At 43.2% G+C, this 17,192-nt stretch overlaps 1 protein-coding gene across 1 annotated transcript in view; it reads left to right on the forward strand.

Annotated features, from left to right (window-relative positions):
• Nucleotides 1-11,531: 11,531 nt before the first annotated feature.
• GLRB (glycine receptor beta) overlaps nt 11,532-17,192 on the forward strand; it is a 216,756-nt gene continuing 211,095 nt past the window's right edge. Inside the window, exon 1 of the mRNA XM_032955146.2 lies at nt 11,532-11,671. The gene's annotated coding sequence lies outside the window, so the exon portion shown is untranslated. The remainder of the gene's footprint in view (nt 11,672-17,192) is intronic.

The following is a 17,192-nucleotide window of genomic DNA, read 5'->3' on the forward strand; positions in this document are numbered from 1 at the left end:
ACGTGCTTCACAGGGATCGGTACACAACTCCAACCCCTTGTACCGTTGCAAGACCTGTTGAGCCTGGATGCATCTTGCAACCTTGATTGACGAAAGATCGTCTTCTACAGCTGGCAGGACAATGTTGAGGTCCTTAGCCAAAGCCAGCAATCTCTCGAGGACCAGCGAGTCGACTCTGTCATGGTTCATCCTCTGAAAGGCAGCCTTCGCTAGTGCTGAAAGTGCACTACAGAAGGCGAGGGGCATCTCGGCTTCCCCCCTCCTCCGTGTAATGAACTTATGGCGCACATTCGATGGCAGCTCGTAAATTGCATCATTTGGTCAAAGGCTTGAGTCAGCGTGGCCCTCTCCGACGGCAGGATGGTGAGAAATGCCGCCAGGGCATCGTCTTCAAGGGTGTCAGGCAGTGCTCTCAGCGCATCCGCCTCAGTTCACCCCGCCAAGTCGGCGCTCGTCAGGAATCGCCGCATGAAGGCCAACCAGTCGCATCTGGTGGCTGAATTTTTTTTTTTAAGAATGGCAGTTGACGCCGGAGAGATGGGATGGCCACAGGCGAGCTCGATGCAGCTTCAGATTCAGCGGGCTCTGCTCTCCGCTCTTCTGAAAAGATGGCGGCCGTAAGCGCGGGCTGCGCCACGGAGGTTTCCGCTTAGCGGGAAACGGCGAAAGAAACTTTGTTTCCGCATGGATCGGCTGCTCCCCCATCCACCACTGGCTCCTCGCGTTGGAGTTCTGCGACGATGGACGCCGTGGCTTGGAGGATCTCTGCAAGGCAGGAGTGTGCATTATACGTTTACGAGGTAAGCTGTGTGCCTTTACAATGTCTACCTTTATAGTTTATGGGTTCATTATCGTCGTAATCGTCACCTTAATATTAAATAGGTTACATTTAATGCATAGTTGCCCTGGCATAGGAATGTGAAATTGTACCCCACTGGCACAGGGATACTATTGAAAATGAGTGATGTTCCATATGTGTTTGAGCGTGGAAGGAGACAGTGACTTCATAATATATTTCCACTATGTTCGGCATTTACTTATGAAATATGATTCACCTAACTTTGTCAAGAAATTGTTGGATAAAAACCTCCCCACGCCCTATCAGTGATTGTGACTGTTTGCCCATACTTCACCACCCTGGCCTTTGCGGGATTGTGAATGGAAGACCAGACACCAGGACAGGTTCAGATGTAACTCACCGATGATGTTAGCCATAGCTGGGAATCAAATGAGGTTCACTGAGTTCATAGTTTAACACGTAGGCTTTCCCGACCAATATTATCCATAATAGAGGTTTTTGGGGTTTAATCGTGTCAACATAAATGTGTCGTTAAACCGGTCACCATCCCACACAACTAATTAGTGAGGTTACTAGTACAGCACATCGGTGTGTTGAAGAGTTAACCCATAATTCGAGTACGACGTTTCGCCAGTAATTGCAACTAGCATCATCAGGCGACAGCCAGATTTTGTGAATAAATCCTCCTGTTTCGTTCTTAAATTGAGGGATTTACAGTGAGGGAAAAAAATATTTGATCCCCTGCTGATTTTGTACGTTTGCCCACTGACAAAGAAATGATCAGTCTATAATTTTAATGGTAGATTTATTTGAACAGTGAGAGACAGAATAACAACACCAAATCCATTAAAACGCATGTCAAAAATGTTATAAATTGATTGGCATTTAATGAAGGAAATAAGTATTTGACCCCCTCTCAATCAGAAAGATTTCTGGCTCCCAGGTGTCTTTTATACAGGTAACGAGCTGAGATTAGGAGCACACTCTTAAAGGGAGTGCTCCTAATCTCAGCTTGTTACCTGTATAAAAGGCACCTGTCCACAGAAGCAATCAATCAGATTCCAAACTCTCCACCATGGCCTAGACCAGTGGTTCTTAACCTGGGTTCGATCGAACCCCAGGGGTTCGGTGAGTCGATCTCAGGGGTTCGGCAGAGCCCCCGCCACGGAGGTCCGGACACACTTGAATTATTGTGTAAATTTGTGATGACACACACGGCCCGCTTGGCCATCACTGGCTGCAGATGATCATGCTACACTGCTTGGCCAATCAGCGCTGCGGGGAATTTAGTGCGTACTCAGTAGTCAACGTGTGACTGTTGTTGTCGTACGTCGTGTGATTTCTTTAATATTTTATCCATACTAACTATGTCGGGCAAAAGAGGAAAGTGGTCGGACGAATATGTACAACATGGATTCTCATGTATCACGGAACGTGATGGGAGTGAGCGTCCTATCTGCATGATTTGCAACGCCAAGTTGAGCAACTCTAGTCTTGCACCGGCAAAACTAAAGGAACACTTCTTGAAGCTGCATGGAGACGGGGAATACAAGAACACAACACTTGCTGAATTCAGGGTCAAGAGAGCCAGATTCGATGAAAGGGCCACTCTGCCTGCTCTTGGATTTGTACCTGTTAACAAACCGATCCTGACAGCATCGTACGAAGTTGCTTACCTGATCGCAAAGCAGGGCAAGCCACACACCATTGGTGAAACACTTGTGAAACCAGCTGCATTAAAGATGGCGAATCTGATACTCGGAACAGCGGCCGAAGGTAAATTATCCCAAATTCCCCTTTCAAATGACACCGTCAGTGACAGAATAGAAGACATGAGTAAAGACATCTTGGCTCAAGTAGTCGCGGATCTGATTTCAAGCCCGGCAAAATTCAGCCTTCAACTCGACGAAACCACAGACGTTTCTGATCTAAGCCAGCTTGCTGTTTTTGTACGCTATGTGAAAGACGACATGATAAAAGAAGAGTTTTTATTTTGTAAGCCTCTTACAACAACAACGAAGGCAGCCGATGTGAAGAAGCTTGTGGATGACTTCTTCAGAGACAACAATCTTTCATGGGATATGGTTTCTGCAGTTTGTACGGACGGAGCTCCAGTCATGCTGGGAAGAAAGTCTGGTTTTGGTGCGCTAGTAAAGGCCGATGCACCACACATCATTGTGACGCATTGTATTCTGCACAGGCATGCGTTGGCAACAAAAACCTTACCTCCAAAAATGACAGAAGTATTAAAAACTGTGGTGGAATGTGTGAACTATGTGCGAAAAAGTGCTCTGAGGCACCGCATCTTCAGTGAGCTGTGTAAAGAAATGGGCTCTGAATTTGAGGTACTTCTGCTCCATTCTAATATTCGGTGGTTATCCCGGGGACAGGTGCTGAATCGTATTTTTGCCATGCGTGTGGAATTAGCCCTGTTTTTGCAAGAGCACCAACACTGCCATGCAGATTGCTTCAAAAATCCTGAGTTCATTCTCATTTTAGCGTACATGGCTGATATATTCGCAGCTCTCAATCATCTCAATCAGCAGATGCAGGGTGGTGGAGTCAATATCATGGAAGCGGAAGAACACCTGAAGGCTTTTCAAAAAAAGCTACCGTTATGGAAACGACGAACAGAGAACAATAACTTCGCAAACTTCCCGCTTCTGGACGACTGTGCAAGTAAGATCGAAGATGTGTCTGGAATCGGAGATATTTCTGTATCCACGGAACTGAAGCAAACAATTGCCACGCACTTAGATGAGCTTGCAAAGTCTCTCGACGGATATTTCCCTACAAGAGAGTCATATCCAGCATGGGTGAGACAGCCGTTCACATTTGCTGTTGAAACAGCAGATGTCAATGATGAATTCCTCGACGAAATCATTGAAATTCAGCAGAGCCAGGTTCAACAGCAACTCTTCAGAACAACAACGCTCTCAACGTTTTGGTGTCGACAAATGAACAAGTATCCAGTTATTGCTAAGAAAGCCCTGGATTTTTTTATACCATTTGTTACAACATATCTTTGTGAGCAATCCTTTTCGAGGATGCTGGACATAAAAACGAAGAAAAGGAACAGACTTTGCTGTGAAAATGACATGAGAGTGGCACTTGCCAAGGTGAAGCCACGCATATCTGAACTGATCTCTCAAAGGCAACAGCAGAAGTCACACTGATTTCCAGGTATGTAATTTGTTGTGAGTTTATGCATTGTGTTGGTTTTATTCTTTGAACAAGGTAATGTTCATGCACGGCTCATTTTGTGTACCAGTAAAAAACATATCTATGTCTTGAATTTGAAAAAAATCACATTTTATTTTTCACTAAAGAGGGGTTCGGTGAATGCGCATATGAAACTGGTGGGGTTCGGTACCTCCAACAAGGTTAAGAACCACTGGCCTAGACCAAAGAGCTCTCCAAGGGTGTCAGGGACAAGATTGTAGACCTACACAAGGCTGGAATGGGCTACAAGACCATTGCCAAGCAGCTTGGTGAGAAGGTGACAACAGTTGGTGCGATTATTCGCCAATGGAAGAAACACAAAAGAACTGTCAATCTCCCTCGGCCTGGGGCTCCATGCAAGATCTCACCTCGTGGAGTTGCAATGATCATGAGAACAGTGAGGAATCACCCCAGAACTACACGGGAGGATCTTGTCAATGATATCAAGGCAGCTGGGACCATAGTCACCGAGAAAACAATCTGGAACACACTACGCCGTGAAGGACTGAAATCCTGCAGCGCCCACAAGGTCCCCCTGCTCAAGAAAGCACATATACATGACCGTCTGAAGTTTGCCAATGAACATCTGAATGATTCAGAGGACAACTGGGTGAAAGTGTTGTGGTCAGATGAGACCAAAATGGAGCTCTTTGGCATCAACTCAACTCGCCGTGTTTGGAGGAGGAATTCTGCCTATGACCCCAAGAACACCATCCCCACCATCAAACATGGAGGTGGAAACATGTTTTGGGGGTGTTTTTCTGCTAAGGGGACAGGACAACTTCACCGCATCAAAGGGACGATGGATGGGGCCATGCACCGTCAAATCTTGGGTGGGAACCTCCTTCCCTCAGCCAGGGCATTGGAAATGGATCGTGGATGGGTATTCCAGCATGACAATGATCCAAAACTCACGGCCAATGCAACAAAGGAGTGGCTCAAACAAAGGAGAGAAGCACGTTAAGGTCCTGGAGTGGCCTAGCCAGTCTCCAGACATTAATCCCATAGAAAATCTGTGGAGGGAGCTGAAGGTTCGAGTTGCCAAACGTCAGCCTCGAAATCTTAATGACTTGGAGAAGATCTACAAAGAGGAGTGGGAAAAATCCCTCCTGAGATGTGTGCAAACCTGGTGGCCAACTACAAGAAACGTCTGACCTCTGTGATTGCCAACAAGGGTTTTGCCACCAAGTACTAAGTCATGTTTTACAGAGGGATCAAATACTTATTTCCCTCATTAAAATGCAAATCAATTTATAACATTTTTGACATGCGTTTTTCTGGATTTTTTTGTTGTTATTCTGTCTCTCACTGTTCAAATAAACCTACCATTAAAATTATAGACTGATCATTTATTTGTCAGTGGGCAAACGTACAAAATCAGCAGGCGATCAAATTACTTTTTCCCTCACTGTATGTGATGTCGTAACTTGTGAGCCATATCCATTGTAATTTCTATGAAATTAATTACCCCCCCCCACCTTCGCACCTGATTGGCTCATAAGTGATAACATAAAATGTATCTATTTATTTACGTGACGAACCTTACGAATTGGCTGGGGTCGGGTGGTGCAGGTTTAACGACACATCATATTAAGGCGATCTAAACCCCCCAAAATGTATTATTATGGATTAAATGCACACTGTGAGAACCGCTCCCTCTGCCCTTCCTGCATCGTTGATTCAGAGTCCATATTAGCGCAACAAGCACACACCACCCATACACTACACTCGGACTCCTTTGTCACTTTTGTATGTTTATTGCCGTACATAAAAACAAGGTTTTACAAATAAATAACGATTGCATATTTATACGTGCTTTTGTGGGCCTCCAAAAAAATGTGGAAATCAAGGTCACCCTGGTGCTGCTAAACTCTTTACGCTTACTATCCGGTATGGTGGCGTAGCGGCAATTATAAAATGACTGAGTAGATTTTTAAAAGAGAAGGATATAGCCAAACACAGTTATCAAACTGGAGCATTTTGACATATCTTTGCAAATTTCAATTTTAATAAGCAGGAGAGGTCACATTGAAATAAGGAGTTCCACGCTCAGGCGTCACAATCAGCGGCGATAGGAAAACGGCAAAAGTGGCTGCGTTTTTTCCCACGCCGATAATGTCACGCGCGTAATTGCTTGATGACATGTTGTTACACTTCTCGTGCAGGGTACATCATAATCCAAAGAGTGCCCTTCACAGTTTGCGGACATTTGCGCTGGACATTTCGGCACCGCGGAGAGGCCCCTCGCGAACGTCTTATTACGCGCGTGCAAATGCGCATGGGCAAGCACGCACACGCTTACGCAATTACGCGCACGCGCACGCAAACGTGCCCCGACGGCGAGGCCCTTTACTCAACGACGGCATTTCATACCTCCGCAGATTCGCGTGTACCGCGGCGTGCTGATGGCAAAAAAGTGCATCCGAAATAAATGCGTTGTTGTTATTCTGCATCGTCTTTGCAATCACTATCGTTGTCGACGTCGTCGATCGTCAGCACCGACGTGCGATAACACCAGGTGGTGCGCCCGCTGTGCTTCTGCAACTTGAGGCGAACTCTCAAATGCTCGCGTGACTTGCTCTATTTGGCCTGGCCTCTGCTTCCTTAGCCTTTGAGCGTCTTGCAAATGAAATCTGTTTGGCAACTTTGCTGACACCCACGCCTGTCGCGTCCTCGGCTTCCCTCCCCCTCCCCCCATGAGCCGTCGTTCACCAATTGTGGTATATCATTCATCCGTCGTATATTTCAATTGCACACCTATGGCTTGATGATAATGTGCACATGCACTGCATCAAATATACCACGGTTATTGTCACTAACGCATCGCCTCCATTGCAAAGCGCTTTAACTGCCACGCTATCAGCTTTTCATCACTCTTTCAATCATCAAATGCTATCAGTAATTTGCACATTTTGAAAGCCAGTCAATTAACTTAAGTTCAATGCCCTTTATTTTAAATAGGTGTGCTCCAACCGAGAGTCAATGTTCTTTCTTTTGGAAGGGAGAACTGGAAACTCATTGTCTGCAACTATATAGGTACATGTATTATGCTTTTATATTCATCTGTGGACAAAAACAAATAGGGCTCTGGCACTCAGCACGCGATGGCCAATAAAGGATGTTAGTTAACAGATTTTTCTCTCATTTGAATGATCATCATTGCGGTTGATTACTCACGAAAGCCTCACCGAACATCAATACAAGAGGTACCTGCCAAGTTTTCGCAGTAGGTGGCCGATGCTGCTGCAGCAGCTGCTGCGTGTAATCCCGATAATAATTTTCAGGAATTTTTAGTATCTTGACATTTTTTTTTGGGCTCACACAAGTTAGATTTTATGTTTTTTGCATTTTGAACCCAGAGGAAATCCATGTAGAAAAGAGGCAGGACATGCAAACTCCACACCGAAAGCTGCTCGAGTTGGAAATCGAAGCCATTTATATAGTTATTTTACGGTATAACCTTCACAATTGTATTAACATGAAGTAGTGGTCATTAAATATATAGTGTGTATGTAAATTTCTATCAACACTGTCCATATGCAAGGAGTGCATGACCGATTAAAGTTATTAAAGTATTTGTTTATCTGAATATACAAGAATCCGAAATAGAATGCAAAATTATGAATTCTTAAAATCAAGCCTTAAAATCTGAAAATGCAATATTCGAAAAAAAATTCCCCCCTAGCACAAATCCACATCGCAAGAACAGCACTATGATAACGTTTATGGAACGTTACGTATAATAAGTTTAAAAGCGGAAAAAAAAACTGACGTGTTCTTATTAACATTTCTGTTGATAGAACCACAATAGTGCTAGATTCTTATTTTAGTATTTAATGCATGGCCGTATGTTATTTGAAACCGCAATGGTTATCATAGCAATTTTAATATAAATATGTATGTAATACGTGTGAACATTTATGAATAATGAAAAATCTTCAGAAAATCACACAACTCGGTCACATTTTGAGCAGCATTTTAATTGAAAGTAATTTTAATTTATGTTGACCAGACGTGTCAGTGGAACATTGTCTCAATAATTCACCCTGTAGGAGCAGTATGATGTAATTTATGCGTTTGCCAGACATCATGTCCGCAATCCAACAGCACACAGCAGCTTCTGCGGCCGTCTTCAAAACTCTTCCTTCCGATATGATGATGCCACTGGAGCTATGCACTTTTAAATCGTCAGGTTGAAAGCGAATTTCTTTAGAACTGCACTTTGTGTTTAGTTTGCCGTCCTTCCCCCGCACCTCCGATTAGCACGATTGGATACGTACGGTGCGAAAGAGGTTCAACATACATGCATAAGTATGGAATACGGATGATGCCACGAAAATGTCGAAGCTTCTGTGTATTGCGAACGCCCACTAAAGGGCAAGACACCAGCCCCATTTCGTTTGCTTTCACAGCTGATCAGGTGCAGCGCATACCTTTTTGTGAATACTCTTTTCGAGCATGTTGACATTTCATATCTACGTTTAGGCTTCACGTTGCACACCCCACGGAGCCGTTAGGCATGATGTCTGACGTTTCGCATCACGTTGAGCATTCTTGAAGAACCTCCAAGCATCGTGGAGCGAAGCGTCGGACATGATTCTGAACAACATATGCTACAACCCAAACGGGTGTCTGAGAGTGGTGCAGTACAATTACGAAAACCTATGCAGCAGTATTTACATTTAATATATGCATACTTACGAATATATAGATTAATACGCATATATTTATCTACACATGTTTGATGCAATGCAGTGCCAACATTAAACGGCATGTATTGCTCCTTTGCTGATATTTTAGACATTATAGGCACCAAATGAGAATAACTTTATGAATTACGATATATAACCACGGATATAATTTTACACATCACTTCCCTGACGAATTGGAAGGTTGCATGTTCAAACCTAATTGAATTTGCACTAAAATAACTTTTTGAGAAGTCAACAGTTATCCTCCTACGAAGAGAATTGTTTCAGCTTTAGACATGTGGAATTCCACCACTGTCTCATCGTTACAGAATATTACATAATTGGTACCCCATTGCCACATTTGAACGTGGATTATTATTTTTTCCCCATCAGTGCACCAGAGCGGCGCCAGCGCGTGGTTCACACAATATGGGCGGTCCCGTACCAAACTGTGATACACTCGCTTTACATGAGATTTGAATCTGGCTTGGGGCCAAGCAGGGCCAGTGGTGGGGGGGTTGCTTATGACACATTCGTTGCATGTGAAATCAGCGCTGCATGGGGACGCCGCGTAATCTATAAGGCGACTCGGCTCGTTCGTTGCCTCTCACGTCAGTGGCCTCTGCAGTGGAAAATAAACACGACGCCTCCTGAATCGCAACCGGGCTGGCTTGGCACGGCCCTGGCGAGGCTCATTTGTGCAGTGGTAAAAACAAGGGGACACTTTGAGTCCTATTTATGCAGAGTTTCTTTTCACACCTTTTTTCGAATGGAGGTGACAGTCACCCGCAAAGTGTGACTGACGCAATGCCACAACAATGGCTGTGTGCTATATTTTGACCACGTTTAGCCATGTGCAGCAGCAGAGTGTCTTTGGTTTGATGTGCAATCGACCACACGATGATTGAATATTCGTGCAATGTGTCCGATTGTATGTGAAAAATTATCATCGTTCCTCCAAAAGTGGTGGAATGACGCAAAAGTTGCTACATGAGTAGGGCCCTTCCACTTTGACATACACAAAAAATAGGCTATAAACTTGAGTGAATATGCAATGTAAGCTTTAAATATGAACAAAGGCTCAGCAAAAATAAATGTGTATGTAAGCGCAAATGAATGCATATATACCGAACTGCCCACCCATGACTGCAAGTGCAAGGTCAAATGGGCATGGTGTATGTTTTATGGGATACATTTAAATGGTAGAAAAATAATACATTTACTTGAAACAAACGCATATTGTATGCGTTATGCCTCATAATGTTAAGAATGTGGCTGTTCATTTTCGCAAAAGCAAGACCTTGTGGTCCAATCGGTGAGTGGGGCGTAAATTGTTGGGAGTTTAGACGACATGCGCACGTGCGGTTACGTGGTGCATCTACCATCTCGTTTTCAATCCCTGGGCGCGTGGTGCACAACATCAGACGGAATACGGCCTTGGCGTGTGTCTCCACGAGGCAGAATCGGCATTCGAAAGATAACGGTGGCCGAGCATGAGGCTGTCCTCGCTGGTACTTGCCCCTACAGCTTATCGGGCTTAAATGGACACGTCTGCCTTTGTAAATTTATATATTATATAACAATACACAATCTGTTCACTTAAATGCGCAAGTTCCGAGGTCGGGTGAACTTAGCATCCACGGTCCAACTCTGTGGAAATTCTGCATCTAAATTGCTGCTTTGGGGATCTGGCTGCTCCTGCTCTGTTTGACGTCAGCACAAACGTACTCACGTGCATCGGAATGCATTTCTTGACTGGGGCTGAGGTTAACAGGGGACAACGACGCTATTGGAATCGGATGACAAAACTGCACCGTATTAACGCTGCAAATGGTGTTTTCTTTTTCAAATGTACATATACATTTCGCGTTTGTCCTCGTGTGGCTTTACAAGACACAGGGCTGCTCAATCAAAATTGTGATTAATTAGATTTCTATGCAAATCATTGAATTAGATTCGAGGGACATTGAACGGTAATAAGTGAAAACAAATGTCAATGTGAATATGGACAAAAGGCTAACTAATAAGGTGGGTGATTGATAGCTTTCTCTCCGATTCCATTCATTCACGACGCCCCGTTTGGTTCCAGTTCAAACCAGTTTACTGCTGCCACAAACAGCTCTTTGAGGATCACAACGTGCCACACAGGGCCATGAGGACGCGCACGTTCACACTCGCGCGCGCCCGCTGAGACGCATGCACCACTCTCATTCGTGCCAGCGTGAGCCATCAGAATTCCCGCTAGCACAACCATCACTGCCAAGCACACACACACACACGGAGGGCTTACAAAAAAAACATAATAGGGAAAGGGCTGGACGGGAGGGGAAAAAATAGCAAGGAAGGTAGGAGGCGGGGCATTGGTTCCTTAGCAACGGTGTCCATGGTAACGTATAACAGGATGAAAGAGGGTGTGAAGGGGGGCGGTTGGGAGGTACCGAGCTGGAGGAATGGGGCGGAGGGAGGAAAAAGGAGGAGAGAGAGAGAGTGGGCAGAATGAGCTGCCGTTGCCATGGCGTTAGCTGGAGGGATGGGAGGGAGGGGGTATGTAACCGTGGCGACGGGCGTGAGAATTCACGGGAGACTCCAACCAGCGCTGATCTCCATGTTGGTGTAAAAAAAAGCCCCGAAGCTACCCAGGAAAAAAAATAAGGGGACGGGGGTAGGAGCAAAAAACATTCAGAAAAAAAAACTAGCGGCGGCGTCGTCAGCCGGTGCATTTACTCCTAAAAAAAACCCCGCTTGGTGTCAACGGATATAAATATATATTTTAGGGGGATGGGAGGCAGATGTATTGTTAGTGTATAGCAGGTTGAGCTTTGTTCATTTATTTGTTTATTTATTTATCTAGCTCGGGATTGATTATTTATTTATGTAATATACTGACAACATTCCGACCATGGTGCGCACTGGGAGTGAATGACAGTGCTTCCGTGGCATTCTGGATGGATGGCTGTAGGTGAGAATCCAACAAAAAATCTTGCCTCTTTTTCTTTAAATACGCGGCTCGAGCAAAGTACCAAAACCGTGGGTTCATTATGTGCCCGCCCGGTTTGTGTGTGTTTTTTCTCTTCCTTTCTCTAAGTCTCATGCGAGCGGCACGTGTGGTTTGTGTGTGTATATTTGTTGTATGTGTGCCCTACATTGTGAAATGTCGTTTTGCGCGCGCGTTTACAGGGACGAGTGTGCCGTTCCGAGACACAGCCCCGTTGCTTGTGCCTCTCTGTTTTTGTGTTGCCGTATCCTTACGCTGGCGTTGTTAATTTAGAGCGGAGCTATACGGTTTGTTGTTGTTGATCTTCTGCTGCTGAACGGAAGTGTGAATTGGAGGGGGGGAATAAAAAGATCAATAAGGGGTGGCAAGTGGGTGACTAAAAACGACACAAAGGACATGTTGCATAGTGGTGTCGCATGCAGGGACATTGACACGAGATGTAATGTAACGCCATCGCACCATATTGCAGTAGGTGCATGGTTGTCTAACAACGAGATGGGTCATGTACCGTGCTTACATTTGAGCGAAACAATAATTTCTTAACGTATTCATCGCCTGCATTTGGACGCACGGTATTTAATTGTTGTTACATTTGGTGTTCCTTTCCTTTCATATATTATTAATTGTCGGACTGATGCATATATAACGTTTGCTCAATAGCACTTCATTATGCGTACACACATGCTATGTGACAAACTGCTCCAGTGGCAACCATTCATTAAACTCGAGCGCGGAATAACACATTAGTCGGACATCAGACAACAACAACACCACGTAAGAGGTGCATTGCATTCCCTTGAGGGAGGAAACGAAGTTGCAAGAGGGAACGAGTCATTTTCGTGCGATTAAATGGACACCGCAGTGTTGGTTCACGTTGGAGCCACACGTCTCCCTTTCATCCATGAATTGCATTCGTTCTGCTATGTAAAATGTTACTTTCCCCCCCTCGTATCTGTGCTTGTTCATCGCATGTGGTCGTAATTAGAATGAAGTTAAGAGCTTCTACAACCATGTACATGGAGCAATTAGAAATCCACAATGAGTTGTGTGTGTGTGTTAGACTAAACAATAGTGCACTCACTGGCCTGGAAGTGTGTTTCTTCATAAACACACAGTGATTAAATATGCATGATCACTGCGGTTATTGTAAGAGTAATATAATTGTAAAATGTAACCATTCTCTACGACCGTGAAGATGCATTTAACACTCTATTTGTTTTTGAGGTGAAGCTGATCGTCATGAACTGAGCGCTGTGTCACTTAAAGTGCAACGTTGCTTAGTTGAAATACAATTCATTTGGTATATGATAATTTATATATATAACTGTGCGGGCTTTTGCTATTTCGGATGTGGACTTAAAAAAGTGTTTGTTCGCCTGATTTTAAGCTCCAAAGAACAACAGTTACTAACAAGCCACCGGATTGATTGCTTTCATCAGTCACAGCCCTAATTAAATGACTTTTAGGATGCCTGACCATTCTAAACCCATGTCTCGTAGGGTCAGGACATATGGGGTATTGGTAAAACACTTCCATTTATTTCATAAATCTTTTCGGACACTTCAACAGCCATCAGTATCTATATCTTTTGGAAATAGAGAATGACAGTCCCTTGTAGCTTAATTCACATGATGTAAATTAGGCTGTGTATAAGTACTTGGAACCAGCAGTGTGGTCTTTTCTACATGTGTGTTCGCCAATCACTGTGGAACCTTAGGCATCTTAGGCCCTATCCATTTACAAAATTAGTTGACAAAATAACTATAATTTGAATCGGCAGCAATATAATCAGAAACACTCTAGAACCACGTATCTAGTACTTCAAATTATATTGTTCCCAGTGAATATGTTTACACGTATGACAATATTATTATAACCATATATTGCAATTTTTGTTGTTCTGTATATTTGTGTAGAGTATGTTTGTTAGACTATCATTCCTTCAGGGTCACTGACATATCTGCATAGTACCATTTTGTGCACAGCCATTAGTGTTATTCCTACAGAGGGGCTGGCCCCGTCATAGGCATATGGAATGCATCCCACTGGCTCAGCACCACCAATGGACATGAGAGCCATGCAGTTGCTCGTTTGAGCAGGACGAAAATGTGATTATTGACTGAGTATGCTCATAATCTCACGCTCAGAATGTATTTTACAATTGTCCATGATACAGTTAGAGGTAACATGCATTTGTATGATGTTTATAACATTGTATTGCAATGTTTGTAGCGAATGGGAAGGATTTGGCACACACTGTACCTGATTGACAAACGTGAATTGGTAAAGGTGAAAGCCAAAAGCCCCAGTGAGAATAAGCCTTTGCTGATGTCAGAAATGGCCATCTCAGCCAGTAAAAAAAAGAATGTCTCTATATCAACGTGAAATTGTATACTGATAGCCATTTAATCCACTTATCATTGCTCTGGTCCACTTAGCATCACTGAAAAAAAAAACCTTGAGTTATTGTCCCCAGCAAAGTAAATCTCTTGGTTTACATTCAAGAATAGAAGACATGGCATATTACTGTGACACTCAGTTTATATGTACCTGAGCAACAAACCCGATGCAGTATCACAATTTTTCATGGCAAACATAGTAGGTGAATAACATAGTGCAGCGATGGTGAGCTAGCTGTTGGGCAATCATCTTTCCATGTCAAGCCATCTCCTCCAATTCTTGTAAATTGGATAATAGGCATGAGATAAAGAGACCGCGTTTGTGATTTTCAAGGCTTGGGTGTTTTCATCCCCGGTGTAATGTGTTTCTTGCTGTGTACGTTTGATTCCTGGTGCACCGTGGACATGAATGGTGTGTAATATTTGAACCAATGGTTGGTGTTCCCAAGGTAAACTTAGCCTACGATAAGTATGGTTGTATGTATGTGGGTATGGGCTTGTTTATACATACGGTATATTATATAATATCCCAGTTAGGGAGTGACCCAGACCATCATCCCTCAAGAGTAAATATTAAATGCCGTTAAGATTGGTAGTCATATAGATAGAGTGGTCTCCACCATAAAAATGTGGAATGGATTATCTTTTTTCAGTCTTCTACAGAAATGAGTACTGTCCAGTGATCATTTGGGCATAGAGGGAATTCGTTTTGAATTTATTTTACAAGTGGTAGGTCCAGTAGTTTGTGTGTAACTCTATCATTCCTTGGCCTAGGTTTCATTTCTACCAAAGCACACCAGTGTCTGGATCTCATTTAGGTTGATTTAGCTTAAATCCGAGAACATAGATCTGATGCAATGTGTAAACATGCTCACTGCTTTAAAAGTGTTGCGTTTTCTGATGATGTAAAAAAAAAGCAAATGCCATATATATCCAGCATTGTAACTCAAAGTCAAATGTAAAACAGAGAATACAACATTACTGCAAATACAGTGCCAGATTTACCATATCTTATTCATTATTGCGTTTTAAACTTAGGATAATGATCAAAAGTAAGTATTTCAAAAATATCGACTAACTGTGCAAAACTCCAAGTTGTGTACTGTATGTGGATATTCTAGCATTTGAACGTGGTCCCACGTGTGTATTAATACAAACAGCTGAGTTAATGTGTAGCCATTCTCTCTCAGGAGTTTGGTGATGTCTTGCAAGCAAGCCTGCAGACGATTTATCCCCCTTCGCGAACTAATAAATCGTCTCAATTCAGGGTCACAATTCGGTGTTAATCTATACCTTTGATTAACAACGGTGCATTGTACCACCTCTAGTGGCTGCAGGAGTCATGTGAACCAATTTGAAGCGTACAAATAAATCCGCTTCTGTCCACTCTGCGGGATAAATGGGTGTCCCACAGTTTGTCGATTGGTGGGTACAGTACAGGTATACCCACCTCTTCCAAGATATCTGGCCGTCTAGAGGGGCTCTCTAGACCTTTCCACCGGCAGTAGTGTAAGCAAGGAATTGCAGAGCTGAACTTTTACCAAAACAATCGAATAATTTCTCACCAATGCAATTTGATGCATATATCATGAGAATGAGAATACATTTTATTCCACGAATCAATACGTCATTACACCCCTTATAACCTAAACTATTGTTGATCCTGAGGTAGGGATGGAAATTCCATATTCTTGTGACAGATACCCTTTACCTTAGAGACAACCAAATCCAGTCTCAGGACAAAAAGTAATATTCATTTCTTGAAACGAATAGCCTAAACACGAATCCTGAGTGAATCGCTCCACTCTTGGTAAAGGAAAGATTGACACTCTTTCACCAAAAAAAGTAGGGATTAAATAACTATTTTCCAGCATGTGAATTTAATTTATGTTTTGACAAACCAAGACATAACTTATAGATTGTGCGCAGCAGATTAATGTGACATCGTTTCTATATGGTGCAGTGCATAAAATATACGCACATATACCATTACACAACAAAGTTGCTGCTCAGACCCGCAACAGTACCTCTTTTGGGACCCATGACACAGTCCATTAATTATATCCCTACGTCCCTAATAACAGTTGTGCCTGTGGACACTTATCATGGTGTTTTCCCTACTCTTGGTGGCCCTGTGGGGTCCAGTTTCCTCGTCTGGTAACCACGACAGAAGAACTCATGTCAGTTGGTCATATAGGGGCTATCGATATTTACGATCCTATTTTCCAGTGGCGATCCATCTAGCAGTGGATTGAACATGGCTGATGATGATGGCAGTAGTTGTACACACAAATTGGAGTATCAGTGGAAGTACAAATGTATATTGTAAAGAATGGTGGGAATTCATCATAAGCCTGTAATAGTCTAATGAAACATAAATGAGCACAATTATTATTGTGCACACATCCTTTCTGCTGAGTTAACACAACAGGGTTCAAACTCATACAACAGGTGGCTCCCGTGATGTCAACTTAAACTTTAAAATCAGCCTTTTTCCTGCAGTTCAATAAATGTATGCATTTGTGTAAGATATTAAATATATATACAAACTACAGCAGGGCATTTGGATGATTGAGATCAGATGGGATGGCTGGGGCTCTTAGATGCTGGGAGCATTTAAGTACCAATATATGCAAATACTTATATTAAAACACATACATAAAACTTGTGGAACTTTGTATGTTAATATATGCATTTTATAAATCAACTGGAAATATCAAAATAACATCGAATTTTTATATATTTTCAGAGCACCACATTATACTAAAAGTCAGTCTGTTTGCTAGATTCCTCTGCTATAGAGATTGACCATTACCTGAACTTAATAATCACGGCCCTGTGTCGATCCACTGCTGGATGACGGCCTCCACGTTGGTCAGTGCCAGTTGCTCAAGCAGGACCGATGACTCGATCAGATATTACTTGCCACTCATGTTAGCCGTGGCTGAGTATCGAGCTTAGGTTTGTTCAGTACATTGCACAATGCTTCAGTGATCTACTGCTCCCCCAGTCGCCCGGCATTTAGCTTCGTTCGTGGTAATTACTCCATGGAGATGTGTATTCAATCTCCACTTGCGTGTGTAGTG

This window comes from Petromyzon marinus, chromosome 16 (genome assembly GCF_048934315.1).
Source record: "Petromyzon marinus isolate PM22_M1 ecotype Great Lakes invasive population chromosome 16, UKy_Petmar_22M1.pri1.0, whole genome shotgun sequence".
NCBI lineage: Eukaryota > Metazoa > Chordata > Hyperoartia > Petromyzontiformes > Petromyzontidae > Petromyzon > Petromyzon marinus.